Raw genomic sequence first — 16139 nt, forward strand, 5'->3', positions numbered from 1 at the left:
TCACATGATCATCTCAATAGATGCAGAGAAAGCATTTGACAAGATACAGCACCCATTTATGATAAAAAACTCTGAATAAAATGGGTATAGAAGGAAAGTACCTCAACATAATAAAGGCCATATATGAGAAACCCACAGCTAATATCATCCTCAATGGTGAAAAACTGAAAGCTATCCCTCTAAGAACAGGAACCAGACAAGGATGCCCACTCTCACCACTCTTATTTAACGTAGGACTGGAAGTCCTAGCCAGAGCAATCAGGCAAGAGAAAGAAATAAAAGAGATCCAAATTGGAAAGGAAGTGAAACTCTCACTATTTGCAGATGACATGATTTTATGTATAGAAAACCCTAAAGAATCCACCAGAAAACTGTTAGAAGTAATAAACGAATATGGTAAAGTTGCAGGATACAAAATCAACATACAAAAATCAGTTGCATTTCTATACCCTAACAACAAAGTAGCAGAAAGAGAAATTAAGAATACAACCACATTTACAATTGCAACAAAAAGAATAAAATACCTAGGAATAAACTTAACCAAAGAGGTGAAAGATCTGTACACCGAAAACTATAAAACATTGCCGAAAGAAATTGAAGAAGACACAAAGAAATGGAAAGATATTCCATGCTCTTGGATTGGAAGAATTAACATAGTTAAGATGTCCATACTTCCTAAAGCAATCCATAGATTCAATGCAATCCCTATCAAAGTTCCAACAACATTTTTCACAGAAATAGGACAAAGAATCCTAAAATTTATATGGAACAACAAAAGACCCCGAAAAGGTAAAGGAATCCTGAGAAAAAAGAACAAAGCTGGAGATATCACACTCCCTGATTTCAAAATATACTACAAAGCTATAGTAACCAAAACAGCATGGTACTGGCACAAAAACAGATACACAGATCAATGGAATAGAATCAAAAGCCCAGAAATAAACCCACACATCTATGGACAGCTAATCTTTGACAAAGGAGCCAAGAACATACAATGGAGAAAAGAAAGTCTCTTCAACAAATGGTGCTGGGAAAACTGGATAGCCACGTGCAAAAAAAATGAAAGTAGACCCTTACCTTACACCATACACAAAAATTAACTCAAAATGGGTTAAAGACTTGAATGTAAGACCTGAAACTATGAAACTTCTAGAAGAAAACATAGGCAGTACGCTCTTCGACATCGGTCTTAGCAACATATTTTCAAGCACATGTCTGACCAGGCAAGAGAAACAATAGAAAAAATAAACAAATGGGACTACATCAAACTAAAAAGTTTCTGCACAGCAAAGGAAACCATCAACAAAACGAAAAGACAACTTAACAATTGGGAGAAGATATTTGCAAACCATACATCTGATAAGGAGTTAATCTCCAAAATATATAAAGAACTCATGCATCTCAGCAACAAAAAAACTACCAACCCAATTAAAAAATGGGCAAAAGACCTGAACAGACATTTCTCCAAAGAAGATATACAGATGGCCAATAGACACATGAAAAAATGTTCAAAATCATTAACTATCAGGGAAATGCAAATCAAAACTACAATGAGATATCACCTCACGCCCGTCAGAATGGCTATAATTAACAAGACAGGAAACAACATGTGTTGGAGAGGATGTGGAGAGAAGGGAACTCTCATACACTGCTGGTGGGAGTGCAAACTGGTGCAGCCACTATGGAAAACAGTATGGAGATTCCTCAAAAAATCAAGGATAGAACTACCATATGATTCAGCTATTCCACTGCTGGCTATTTATCCAAAGAACTTGAAAACACCAATGCATAAAGACACATGCACCCCTGTGTTCATTGCAGCGTTATTCACAATAGCCAAGACTTGGAAGCAACCTAAGTGCCCATCAGGGGACGAATGGATAAAGAAGCTGTGGTATATATACACAATGGAATACTACTCAGCCATAAGAAACGATGAAATCCAGCCATTTGTGACAACATGGATGGACAAGGAGGGTATTATGCAAAGTGAAATAAGTCAGAGGGAGAAGGTCAAATACCGTATGATTTCCTTCATTAAGTAGTAGATAATAACAACAGTAAACAAACACATAGAGACAGAGATTGGATTGGTGGTTACCAGAGGGGAAGCAGGGAGGGAGGATGGCGAAAGGGATAATTTGGCACATGTGTGTGGTGATGGGTTGTAATTGGTATTTGAGTGGTGAACATGATGTAATCTATGCAGAAATAGAAGTATAATGATGTACACCTGAAATTTATACAATGTTATAAACCAATGTTACTGTAATAAACAAAAATTAAAATAAAGATAAAATAAGAACAACAAAAACAAAAGTGAACAGAAATAAATCACCTTGAAAAGGACTGGTGGTAAGCATTGAATCAGTGTGTATATAGAACTATGCTTAGATCCAGCAATAACACAGCTGGGTATTTATCTAAAGGAAATGAAAACACTAACTTGAAAAGATATCTGCACCCCCATGTCCATTGCAGCATTACTTACTACAGCCAAGACGTGGAAATAACCTAAGTGTCCATAGATGGATGAATGGATAAAGAAAATGTGGTGTGTGTGTGTGTGTGTGTGTATACATCTTTAAAGCTGACTAATATTCCTTTATATATATGTGTTATATATATACATATGGGATGTAATGTACAGTATGGTAGTTATAGTTAACAATACTATATTGTATATTTAAAAGTTGCTAAGAGAGTAGATCTTCTAAGTTCTCATCACAAGAAAAAGTAATTGTAACTTTGTGTTGAAGCATGTTAACCAGACTTATTGTGGTGATCATTTTGCAATATATACACGTATCAAATCATTGTGTTGCACGCTTTGGACTAATACAATGTTCTATGTCAATTATATCTCAATAAATAAATAAATAGAACTATGCTTAAACAAAACACATATTTCAAAATCTTGAAAATAGAAAAATTATAGTATGACTAACAAAAAACTAGAGGATAGGTGAAAGCTGAAGGGAGGAAGTGTGCTAATTTTCTAGTGCACAGAGCAAAGAATCAATAGGTACTGTCTAAATTTACATCTATAGTTTTAAAAATGACTACATTCTTTCTATTTTCTTAGCAAGATTCCTTGAGAGTAAATTCGCCTTACAGTGAAAATTTATCTGAAGTTCAGCAACAATTTATTTTAACTTTGTTTCTTCTTTCTTTGGTTAAGCTAAAATAAAACAAAACTTAATGTATGTTATTTTCAAATAGCATACATAGAATAATCCCATTTTTATAAAACTCTTTGTATCTCTACATATCTATCTTTCCAATATACATAGAGAGGTTTCTGAAATAACCACTGGTCATTTCTGGGTGGTGCAACTTAGGAAGATATTTAATTTCAATTTTGTACTTTTCAATATTGTTTGATTTTTTGTGGTAAGCAAGTATGATTTTTTTTAAAAGATAATGTTGTTATTCTTTTTTAAATTATTTTACTGAGGTCATATTGACATAACATTGTATAAATTTCAGGTGTACATTATTATACTTCAGTTTCTATATAGACTGCATCATGTTCACCACTAATAGTCTAATTTTTATTCGTCATCATACATATGTGCCCCTTTACTCCTTTCGCCCTCCCCCCATCCCCTTACCCTCTGGTAACCACTAATCTGTTCTCTTTATCTATGTGTTTATCTCCCACATATGAGTGAAATCATACGGTATTTGTCTTTCTCTGACTTATTTCACTTAGCATAATACCGTCAAGGTCCATCCATGTTGTCACAAATGGCATAATTTTGTCTTTTTTATGACTGAGTAGTATTCCATTGTGTGTGTGTGTATATATATATGTATATACCACATCTTCTTTATCCATTCATCCATTGATGGGCACTTGGGTTGCTTCCATGTCTTGGCTATTCTGAATAATGCTGCAATGAACATAGCAGTGCATAAATCTCTTTGAATTGTTGATTTCATGTTCTTTGGATAAATAACAAGTAGTGGATTAGCTGGATCATACGGTATTTCTATTTTTAATTTTCTGAGAAATCTCCATATTGTTTTTCATAGTGGTTGCAGCAGTTTGCACTCCCACCAGCAGTGTATGAGGGTTCCCTTTTATCCACAACATCTCCAAAACTTGTTATTTCTTGTCTTATTAATTATAGCCATTCTGACCCATGTGAGGTGATATTGGGTAGTTTTGATTTGCATTTCCCTAATAATCAGTGATATTTAATATCTTTTCATGTGCCTGTTGGCCATCAATATTCTTTATATGACTCAGACACCAAAAGAAGGAAACAGGAGGAGGAGAAAGAAAGAGGGAAGATGTGGAAAGAGAGGAAAAGACTCAGTGCACGCACTCAAGTCTGAGGGAGACACAACACATTAGACAATCAGTGAGAAAGTGCTGAACATGCTGTTGCCAATAACAGCTGCCATCTAAATTCACAAAAGGAAAATTTCATTTCAGGATGGAGTCCTCGGCAGAACAGCAATAGTGATAGGAAGTGAGATGTGCCCAAGGTCCTGCTGCTGCCCTCATGCCAGCAAAGCCCCCAGGAGTGTTTGTGCCCTTGATTCTCTCTGCCACCCAGTAAAATACAACCAAGTCTATTCTCCTTCCTTTTGCCCTGATAACGGTGTTAATGGGAACTAATGTACACTTGTGGTGTTCACCCCTTCCCTTGAAATTTGCATTTGTTAGCCTTTTGGTGGACACAATGCTATGATATAAAGGAAAAATTCATAGTGAGAATTTCCCCTACCAATGCTCGGTAGTGGCAGGGAATATTGTCAGGGGAAATTCCAGTCTAATTAGACTTCTCAGCAAGTACTTGTCAACTGTTTGTCAAGACCATCCCACTAGAAACAAAGTTCTTCATTTCACTGTGGAGACTTTTGATGGTGCAGTTCTGACATGCGGATATCTGTGACTTTCCCTCCATCCCTAAATATTACCCCACACCTGAGGTGGGGGAATTGCAGAATCCAGAGCAGATCAGGAAAGGATGAGCTGCAGGAATGGGATGACGGCTATGATCAGATAAGGACCAGGATAAGGTATGACACAGAGATCGAGTAGGGTATCTGTTACATATATTATATAGTAATTTCTTTTTAAGATGAAAGTTTAACATTTGTTTAAATGAAATAAGAATGAAGGTCAAATTGTCCACAGCAGCAAACCACAATGTCAAGATATCAGGTACCCATTATAATGTGGTTTGGGAAAGCTAGGATGTCAAAAGAAGTGGGGTATTTGTCAGGAATCTTTGATTGCTAATGGGAACACCGCGACTCAAACCTGCTAGACAAAAAAGAGAAGTATTGGCTCATGCAACTAGAAAGTTCAAAAGGTACAGCCAGCCTCAGACATGACTGGAGCCCAGTGCTCAAAGATGTTCTTAGGATCTTCTCTCCTGTGTGTGCTGGCCTCTTTCTCAGGAAGCTACTACACACCAGCATGGCAAAGACAGCCCCCAGGAGCTCTAGGAGTTCATAATCCTTTGAGCTAGTGATGCCAGCAAAAGGGCCACGCCTCACTCCTGACAGTTCCCAGGAATGGCTATAATTGTCCTGGTGTGTTTGTCTGCTCAGGCTGCCATAACAAAGTGCTACCACAGACTGGGTGGCTTGAACAACAGAAATTTATTTTCTCACAGTTCTGGAGGCTAGAAGTCCAAGGTCATGGTGCTGTGAGGGTTGGTTTCTGGTGAAGCCTCTCTTCCTGGCTTGTAGATGGCCACCTTCTTGCTGTGGTCTCACATGGTGTCTTCTTTGTACACATGCAGAGAGTTAGAGATCTCTGGTGTCTCTTCCTCTTCTGATAAAGACACCAGTCCTATTGGATTAAGGCCCCACCCTTATGACCTCATTTAACCTTTATTACCCCCTCACAGGCCCCATCTACAAACACAGTCACGTTGGGGGTTAGGGCTTCAGCACGTGAATTGAGGTGGGGAGAGGACGCAATTCAGTCCATAACAACATCCTGAGACAGGACCTTCCAGGAGGGAGACATCGGTTCCTGGCTGCCAACCCAGGGACATTCCATCGTAAGTGTGAGAGCTGCTTAACCTGAGTCAACAGAAGGTCAAGTGTGTTGTCCCACTGTCTGGCTACAGGCTTAACCAAGTTTTAACAAGTGTCACCATTAGGAGCTGCAGGGGAAGCTTCAGGATGGCGAGGCATTATGGCTGGGAGGTCTCCAGCCCTTCTTACCATTTTAGTTGAGAAGAGTAGTATCCAGGTAGTGACAATGGTAGGAAGTGTAGGGTTCTAACAGACTTTCACAGAAGAGAGGAGGTGGCAATTTCTCAAAAGAAATCTCATAGACTTGAAATTCAAGCTATAGAAACCTTATGTTTGAATCCAAGCTGCAGACACCCAATGAATGGAGGATATAGTTCAAAAAATTATGGTCCATATATATTCTTTTCTCCTAAGTGATGAGACTATAGTTTTCCCTTTTGTATAAGAGTAATCACAATACTTAATTTCAGGGTTGTGATGAATAAATGAGATTGTAGATGTGAAGTACTTAGCCCCATGCCTGACATTCTCAGTGCTCGACAAGCACGACTTCTTTTTCCCCTTCCTCAAACATGAGTATCCTTCCTCCTCCCAGGAAACTGGGACTTATCCTGGTCTCTGGCTCAGCTTGAATACAAAACTCACAGGTATTTTCTTACTGTCACTACCAGTTTTTAAGGACCACCTCTAGGTTCTTGGGTTTCCAATCAAATTTTGTCAAAATGAAAAGAAAATAAAGCTTTTTCATGAACTTCTTAAGCTTTCTGATTTCCACCAATGTGAAATTTTGGTTGCAAATCTATCTTTAACTGATTTTGTGTGTGTGTGTGAGGAAGATTAGCCCTGAGCAAACATCTTTGCCAATCTTCCCCTATTTTGTACATGGGTTGCCACCACAGCACAGCTGAGGAGTGGTGTGGGTCCACACCCAGGATCCGAACCTGTGAACCTGGGCCGCCAAAGCGGAGAGAGCTGAACTCAACCACTGTGCCACAAAGCCAGTCTCTATTTTTTTAAATCAAGTCTACTTTAAGTATGTATGTTTCATTATGATTGATCCAGCCAATTTGTAGTTTGAAACAAGAAATACCACAAGTGCCTACTCCTAGAGCTTGGAGGTTGGGGTGGGCCGGATAATACATCCTTCACCAAATGAGAATCCTATTTCACAGGGATGATGAAGCACAGCAAGAGGGGCTGACTCTTATTTTAGAGGAGATAGAATTATTTCTATTGCTTCTCCTCTTAGTCATAATGGATTTCTATTTCTATAAGTCAATCTCATTTCCTAGTTCTAGTTCTTTGATCTGTTAGCATCCAAAGAATATCTCTTTCGTTTCCTATTTCCATGTTTCAAATTCCCATCCTACAATGATTTCTCCCCTCTCCTCTCAATACATCCACATATTTCTCTTACCGTTTCTCTCACTCCAAAGTCCACCCTGTCTTTTCTTCCTATTAGCTTACTACACCAAAGCCATTACAGGAATTGGCTGTCTCTATGATGCCTTAGTGACAAAACAGTGGAAACATCCATGACAGCTGGGTCCTTGGACGACACATAGGTTTCAACTAATGTTTTGTATTCAGTTCACACTGTGCTCTGGGTCTCGCTGAGAGGATCAGTAGGTTTTATAAGAGTGTTCTTTAACCACTTCCACAAATGTTTTTACTGTCACGCTCCTGACTTCTCTAAAATTAACAAGCAGAAAATTCTTGTGATCCCAGTGGAAAAATAATATAGCAATGTGGTAACAATAAACAAATTCCTTAATCAGTTGACCAAACAAAATACTCAATCCTGACTTGCTGAACCCAGGCTGGGTGCTCCTCCCAGCCTCCCTGCAGCCCACTCTTCCAGTGCAGGCTTGCAGATTTCCCTGGCAACCACTGGGGACCACGACCTCACAACTCACAGCAAACAGGAAGAATGGGAACCCGCTACATGAAGTGGGGTTAGAGCCCCAAGCCACCGGAAAAGCTCAATGCCAGGCTTCCATCATCTGCCCCAGTGACAACCTGTACCTTTGTCAACTAGGCAACTTGGAATACCCCCCATTTCTAATCTGTGGACAGACCACAGATACCATCTGCCCTGTGCTCTCACCCAGTGAAAGAATTCTGATAGTAACATTCCTGAAGTTTAGTCACCCAACCTCTGCTAGACTATTTCTAGAAGGCCTTGAGGGACACTGTGGACAGAGTCTGCTCTCTCTTTCACTTCTCATTTTGATCTCTTCTTTTGCAAGCTAAACAGTGCCAGGTCCTTCCCTCATTCCCAGTTTGACACATTTTGTGGGTCCTTCACTCTTTTAGTTGCTCTATTCTTATTACACTTGAGTTTCAAAGCTAGTTTCAAAACCAAGGGTGTTCACAACTCCAGCAAATGTTACTGATAATATTATTGATACAACATTACAGATACATTATTATTTCTCACTGGTGTCCATCATGGTAGGCAAATGTCAGGGGCTTTAGGAGTGATTATTTAGTATTCCTCATTACATACTGGAACACGTATTAGCTACTGTTTAGCTTCCACTTTCTGATTCTTCTCAAATAGTTGGGCAGGGAATGAAAAAAAATCACATCTATTTTCTTGCAAAATCAAAACATATCTTATAAATGTCAAATTATTTTCCAGGTATGTTTTTGTTTGTTTAATGTGACAACACTCCTGAAAAGAATGATCAGTAAGAACTAAAGAGCAAAGAAATTTAATTCAATAAAGATTGGAGGAAAATACATGTTAAAATATGTGGAAAATCTATGTGACACAATGAGTCAGACCTTAAAGAGGATCACAGTAAGCAGAACTAAACCTGGGAGCCAAACTTTTTCAAGATTCTGATTGTGTCTGTAAGCTAAAATGCAGCTATGGAAGTAAATATTAAAGAAAGCAGCAAACCTAGGCCAGTGTCCTGCTTCCTATATTAAGAGGGCAAGTGCTAGACACTGTGAGGTCATTATATGTTAGAATCACTGCATAGTAGGCTGAGAAAAGGGAAGGAAAAACAGAAGGAAGGCGAGGAAAAAAGGAACGAAAAGAAGTTAATAACAGAAGAAACCAAGCCTACTTGCCTCGTACGAAAATGCCATTTCTGCCAAGAGAATAGAAAATGATGATAGAGTATTGCATTTTCAATAACTTATCTATCAACAACCTCTGTTGTGTAGCCACTATGATGGTTTATGCAGTAATCGGTAGAAACCCTCCGTTATCTATATGGTCTAATGTGGATTTGCCAAAAAGAACATAATGTAAACACCTTAAAAGAAGAAAACTCTAAGAGACATAAGCACACACCCAAAGCAACCACCGGACATAGAGAAATTTAAAAAAAGAGAAGAATTGCTCTTTTCTGACTTTAGAGTATGCCTGGGTTTGGTACGGAGAAGGACTTATCTGTGGGTTTGTGCTGTTTTGTTTTGTTTTCCGGAAGATAGCATCTGCTAAGGGACTTTTAAAAATGGAAAGAAATGCTACTGCAGGTTTAGCAGAAAACATGAAGAGCTGTCTTTCCTGAATCACAAACAGCAGCAGATAAAAAGGAGAAATGAACTAGAAGGTCATCTCACACTCGCGGCCTTCTGGGTTTGGGGTTTTCCTTTTTTCTTTGGCCACTACACCATAATCCATTTACATCTTGTTTTCTTTGTTGAATCAAGAAAAACAGGCACGCCAAAAGCAATTATTTTCCAGAAGCTCTGCTTGCTTAACATCATGGGAATTTGAGGCTGTTATCTACTGCATTTGGGATGATTCTTCAGGGTAACAACAAAATCTCTATGTTTTATGAACTTATTTTGTAGTTTGATGTTCCTACCACCTTTACTCTTCCTAAGGGATTTCAATTGTATCTGTCCACCTTCCTTGTTGTTATGAAAGTACAATTGATGTTCACTATCTGAGGCTGTCCTGCATTAACATGAGAGTAATATTAATAATATTGTAATTATAATAATATATAATAATAATATTAATAATAACATGAAACTTTAAAACATGAGAAACAAGGTTAATCTCAAAATCTTATTAATCATATTTTGAAAGGGATAAAAGACTTGGCAAATTTTTCTTATTTTTCTGATCAAGTAAAGGGAAGTTGGTCAAACCATCAGTTAAAATGTATTCAATTTAGATCTACTATGTGCCCAGAATTATAACCAGGCATTGTAAGAGGCATGGCATTTTTAAAATACAAGACATGGTCCTTGCTTCTACACAGTTTAAAATTTAACTGAAACCATTTCAAGAGCCATGAAAAGGCAGGCAAGAGGGAAGGAGGTCTCAGGAGGAACAGAAATGCCAGCAAGATCCTGGAGAGGTAGAAAGAGGGGACTCCAGCCCAGGAACAGCAAGATTACAGGCATGAGGGAGGCAAGCTCTGAGAATTTTCAGGAACACCAAGTAAACCTAGGAGGAAGCAAACAGAGAAAGCCAATTAACATGTTAAAAGAGAGTTTCAGTGATTTCAGTCCTAGGAAGGGGTCATTTTTCTGCTCTTTAGGGAATCGAATGCTCTGAATAGATGTTTTTTGTTTTTTTTTTCCCCCTCATTTATCTCAAGTTCTATTTCCTTGACTGAACAGATTCCTTTTTTATTGTTTTATTTTTGGTAGTAGACTACATACAGGACCTGAAGCAGTGCTTCCTCATAACCAAAGTACTACCTCTTTTACTGAAGAAATCACGTGTTAACAACGCAAGTTCCTCACACCGGCTGCCTGCCCTTACTGTCCAGCCTAATAATAGTTGGGGTGCAGCGGAGAAGGGAATAAGAGAGCATGAGGGCTAGATGGGCTGAGTTTGAATTTTTCTGTTTTGGGGGTTCGGGGGGATTTGCTTGTCAGTATTTTATATACAGATAATGTTCTATTAATTACTTAACTTCAATTCATTTGAAATGGAAATAGTGCCAAAAACCCATACCTGAAAAGAAGGACAGTATTTATTTCATTAAAGTGTGGTAACATCCATGAAAGCGTCCCCTTCTTTCTTAAGGCATTATATCTTTGAGGAGGCACTCTATTTTTCTGTGTTCAAATAATATCCTGCAGGTTACTGTAAAACTGTTGTTTCTGTTGTTTAGCTTTGAAATTCCCCTTTGATTTTCCTCTTTCAATTGAGCCAAAGTCCAGGTAAAGCTGTGAAACAACCTGAAGACAAATAAAAGGGAAGGCAAATAGCAATAGATACTATTTACTGATATTTTTCATATGTCTGATCTCTGCCAAGTGCTTTGTCTGCATTATCTCATTTAATCCTTCCCACCATCCTACGAGGTAGGCATTATAATCCTCATTTTATAAATGGGGAAACAGACACAGAGAGGTTGGGTAATTTTCCCAAAGTCACATTTAGCAAGCGATGGAGCTGGGATTCAAGGCCTGCCCTTAACCACCATGCAAATTCCAATACGGAGGATGGAGAAAGTGAAAGGGAAGAAGGGTCACTGGAGGATATGGAATTAACACAAGAGAGGAACTGAGGGCCGGCCCAGTGGCTTAGCGGTTAAGTGCCCGCGCTCGCTGCTGGCAGCCCGGGTTCGGATCCCGGGCGCGCACCAACACACTGCTTCTCCGGCCATGCTGAGGCCGCGTCCCACATACAGCAACTAGAAGGATATGCAACTATGACACACAACTATCTATTGGGGCTTTGGGGGGGAAATAAATAAATAAATAAAATCTTTAAAAAAAAAAAAAAGAGAGGAACTGAAAAGACGGTACTGGCGTCAAAACGACTGACCTATCGTTCTGAAGCAAAAAGGTGGCTGAACAAGAACTAGGATTAAAGAATTTAGAACTGATGAGAGACACAGAACTGATGATTGACACCTAGAAGTTTAAATGCTTGATCTCGGCTATAAATAATCTAAGCCCCTAAATTCTCTACTTTTATTATAAATTATCTGTGTGGGCTGTGTCCAGCATGGCTATAGACAAACTGGGGAAAGTGACCTTCTCAGAGAAGCCAAAGACTAGAAGCTCCAGTGTATTGCCCAAGAAGGAGAAATGGTCTCTATTTTTGTGCCTGGATGGTGACAACCTCTTATGAGGAAGCAAGATTGATAGCAGAACCATGGACTAGAGCAATTAAGCTCTCTCAACAATATCATGCTTATCTTCAAAGCACATTAAATATCTGGAACATCTCATCATTGTTCAGACCACCAGTGTTAAGAAGAGACTATTTAGAAAGACAATAATTTAAATGTAACAGGATGCTTTTGCAGGCTGGAACAGAGATTGTGTTGGACCAACATGTGGATTTAGGCATCACTCCTGGAAGTACTTGGGATCTTCCCTAAGACCCTAAGAAAAAGAAAGAGTCTTTCACTGTCACAGGATGTTCAGGAACATGCAAAAAGTTTCTAGCCACATGTCCACCGGAAAGGAATTGAACTGTGACAACGATGACATTCAGATACATTAGAAATATGTCTGCTGGGAAAGCCAAGAGGAAGCGAGATGTCAGGGAAGGACAGCCAGGTCCTCAGAGAAAAGCATTGTAAATGAAGAGAGAATCTGTCATGGGGGGGTGAAAAGTAGCACAAGACCTGAGTATCCACAGGGAAAGCCCTGGCAGGTACAGTGCAAAGTGATGCACAGGCGCCCACCCTTCAAAACTCAGTCTCTGGTGATGTCTCAGCCCTTAAACGCAAGCTAAAGGAATTCACTAAAGCACACTTGGGCATCTCCATCTCTTGGGATCCAAGACTCAGAATTTCAGCACCATCCGTAATCCTAAATATCTGCTCTCATGACTAATGCCATCCAAGACCCAGGGAAACTCTTCACATCTCTGGCCCTGTCTTGGGAAGAAATGGCAACTGTATCCAGTGCCATGAAGGTTTGTGCCCTTTGCCACTGCCAACTTCAGAGACTGACAACCTGTCAGAGTGCAGGGAGCCTTCGAGCAGCTAAAAGCTCCTAAGTAAGGGAAAAACAAATTAAATAATGTGCCATAATCCTCTCCAATATTATGAATGTAATGGATTCTTTTGCATAATGAAGTATCGTTTCCCATTACTACTGAGCATCCTTTGTCTTCCTTTTCTTCATGTTCCAAATTGGGGTTCTGGAGCTCCAGAAATTAGCACACCATTCACAACAGCTGCATGTGGAAGATGAGGAACATTCTTCAATATTAAATCATTTGTGTTACTCTTAAATTACACATATATAAGTTTATACTTTGAAACTATACATAAAGATCAAGACATAACATGCCTAAAGCAAAACATCACTTCTTTACGTTGCCATCTAGATGGATATTGAACACTAGAAGTAGTAATGGATTTATTTTTATAGATATAATTAAATGATTTAATTTATAATCAGAAAATTAAAATGCCAGCTCTATTTAAAAATTGATTGAAATTTATGCTATTCATTAATTCCAATTTGAATTTTACTTCTTAATTTCAAAGATCTTTTTTAACATTTCAGAAGAAAAAATAACCTTTTTGAAAACATGAGATTTTATTTTTCAATGTTTACATTTATTTTAATTTATATATTTTTTAAATGTGTTCAAATTTTGTACACTCTAAAGTTACATTTTATTTTTTCATACTTTAGATCTTCAAGGTTGAGAACAAGCTGAAATTATGATAGAAAATATAAAATGGAGTTCATAAAAGTAAAAAGGCTGAAATTTAAAAAGTAAAAATTTTGTTATAATGAAAGGATATTTGTCAAGATAGGGGGATAAGATATATTTTATGTAACAATATGTTCACTTGATTTATACTCTTAAGTATTTAGACTTCTATGTTGGCTTCCATTTTTACTCTTCCTCAGGCCTCAAAATGTTGGGGGCTGGACTATCTAGGCACCCCATAAAAAAGAGAGAAAAATGTAAAAACACTTTTTTAAATATGCAGAGCTGTATCTCTAAGACTTGAAGCCACTCTGCTGTGCGAATTTTGCCACTGGAGAGTTTGGTAATATAATTGGTACAGCTGTATCTCTCTCGGAGTCTGTACTATGAGGCATCTCCCACCCACCCACATGCCCAAGAAAGAGAGAACTGGGCTCTAGAAGGGGAGGAAGGCATTTTCTTGTTGACCAAATAGGGAGCTGAGCACAATAGGTCAGGGGGCAGAATTCCAGGCCGTGGTAACTCAGAGGATAAACACTCTGGGTCATTAGAGGTCAAGGGCAAGTCATGCATGCCAAGAAGAGTAGCAGGAGCCACTCTAGGACCAGAGAGGCCAAGACAGCTGGCTTCCGTGAAGGCACCAGCAGCAGCCAGAGCACAGGGACAGCGGCTCCCCCAGGCAGCGACTCTATTACAAGAGGCCCTCTCCTCCTCTGTCTTCTGGAGGATTCTCTGAGTAACACAGTAACCATGACAAATCAGAGCCTGCCTCTCACAAGAAGTGGCTGTTGATCCATGGGACGAGAGGACTACTACTGTGCAAGTCACCTCAACCAGGTGACTTCCACAAGCTGGTGAAATGTAGGAAATATTCAGGTTTTACAGATACAAATGGAAATATTTTGTATAAATATTATTATAGGTAACAATATACCAAAGTTGGCCCTTAAGTAATGTAAAACTGAGAAATAAAGACATTATTAAGCAAGATTAATCCATTAAAAAATTTTCCCTAAATACAATAAAATGCTATTTTGAGATATATAGTTAAAAATCTAGAATTTTCAACTTTTTTGTCTCAAACTTAAACTATACAATATGATATATGAGGTACTTTAAGAAACCAAAAAATCTCAAGAGATAACTTTGTGAGCTTCAGGTTGGTTCGTTTCTTTAAGACATAATAGATATGTTTTGCTCTTCTAGGCCGTAAATGTCACAGGCGCCACTTAACCAAAAGGAATAAACACACTTGAGATAGAGGCTGCCTGCTCTAAATCAAACACAGCAAAGAAAATGCACTGGGCAAGTATCCTTTCCCAAAGAACCATAAAACCTATTGTAAGTAGCTTTTTTCCAGAGGGATGATTTCATTCCTTTATAACAATCAACATTTCCTTGAAAACAAATGGGAGTTTCTCCCTATGCGTCGGATTTTTGCCTCCGAGAAACAATTCCACTTGGGAACTTATCTGTCCAGTCATAGGTGAAAATGTGAGAACTTTCCAGAAGAACATGCTCTGTAAATCTCCTATCAAAGGGAACGTCTAACTCCCTCAGCCACAGGCAGGTCTTTCCAATGACTCTGAATGTCCTTGCAGGAGTCAGCCTTCCCAAATGGGTCCACCCTAGGCAGATGAGGGGCATCAGATAGACATAATGCAATGGAATGGTCTGAATGGTTAATATCTCTCCTCTGCTACTTAAGGAGATTTTCTTCAGACATATAAATAGGGATCATATTTATCACACATGTTAGCTATCCTAGAACTATTTTAAAAGAACTCTTCCAACTGACCTCTTTTAAACAAAGCATGCCTGTCTGTGTAATTGGAGAAGCAGCCCACACCCAACACACCAGTTTCACACTTGGAACACATAGGCTGAGGAATTTTCCCAATCATCTCCCCATTTTGTTGGCTCTCTTACATTAGCTGTGTCTCCCACTAAGCTATTTTGAGGATAGGAATTTTTACTTAAAACCACTACAAGCCAGCATTTGATGAGCACTAACTGTATGTCTGACATTGGGCTATGAGCTTTGTGTGAGTTATCTCATTTAATCCTTTTGCAATGCTATGAGTTAGGAACTATTATTACTCTCATTTTACAGACAGGAGTACTGAGGTTTAGAAAGATAAATAAACCTCTAAGAGGCATATTTTTTCACATTTAAACATCTCTGAATTCATTAGCATATCTAACAGCAAAGGCTTATTACAGTTATAACTGGCAGCAGTTCTCTTCCTTAATGGTACAAAAAATGATGCCGTGTCTCACAACCTACGGCATCTTTGTTTCTACGATCTTGTTTAGCCTCCTGTCTTGGTCATATTTAATTCCTCCATAGGAATCAACCCCATCCTGGTACAGGGTAGACATTCAATAATTCTTACATTTAAAAAAATGTGTAAATTTAAATGCTACCAAGGAACATGTGGTAGAAGGGAGGAAGGCACTGCTAGCTATCTAAGATATTCATTCTCCCCGGCTTCCTTAGTGACTGGGCACTGATGGTTAGCTG

General features: G+C 38.7%; 2 long non-coding RNA genes across 2 annotated transcripts in view; both read right to left on the bottom strand.

Annotated features, from left to right (window-relative positions):
* LOC131410272 (uncharacterized) overlaps positions 1 to 16139 on the bottom strand; it is a 220920-nt gene that overhangs the window by 26419 nt on the left and 178362 nt on the right. The window lies entirely within an intron of this gene.
* The window catches only part of LOC131410273 (uncharacterized), a 53457-nt gene continuing 48397 nt past the window's right edge, over positions 11080 to 16139 (bottom strand). The window contains exon 3 of the long non-coding RNA XR_009221211.1: positions 11080 to 11166. This is a non-coding gene — a long non-coding RNA (uncharacterized LOC131410273). The remainder of the gene's footprint in view (positions 11167 to 16139) is intronic.

This window comes from Diceros bicornis, chromosome 9, assembly GCF_020826845.1.
Source record: "Diceros bicornis minor isolate mBicDic1 chromosome 9, mDicBic1.mat.cur, whole genome shotgun sequence".
Lineage (NCBI taxonomy): Eukaryota > Metazoa > Chordata > Mammalia > Perissodactyla > Rhinocerotidae > Diceros > Diceros bicornis.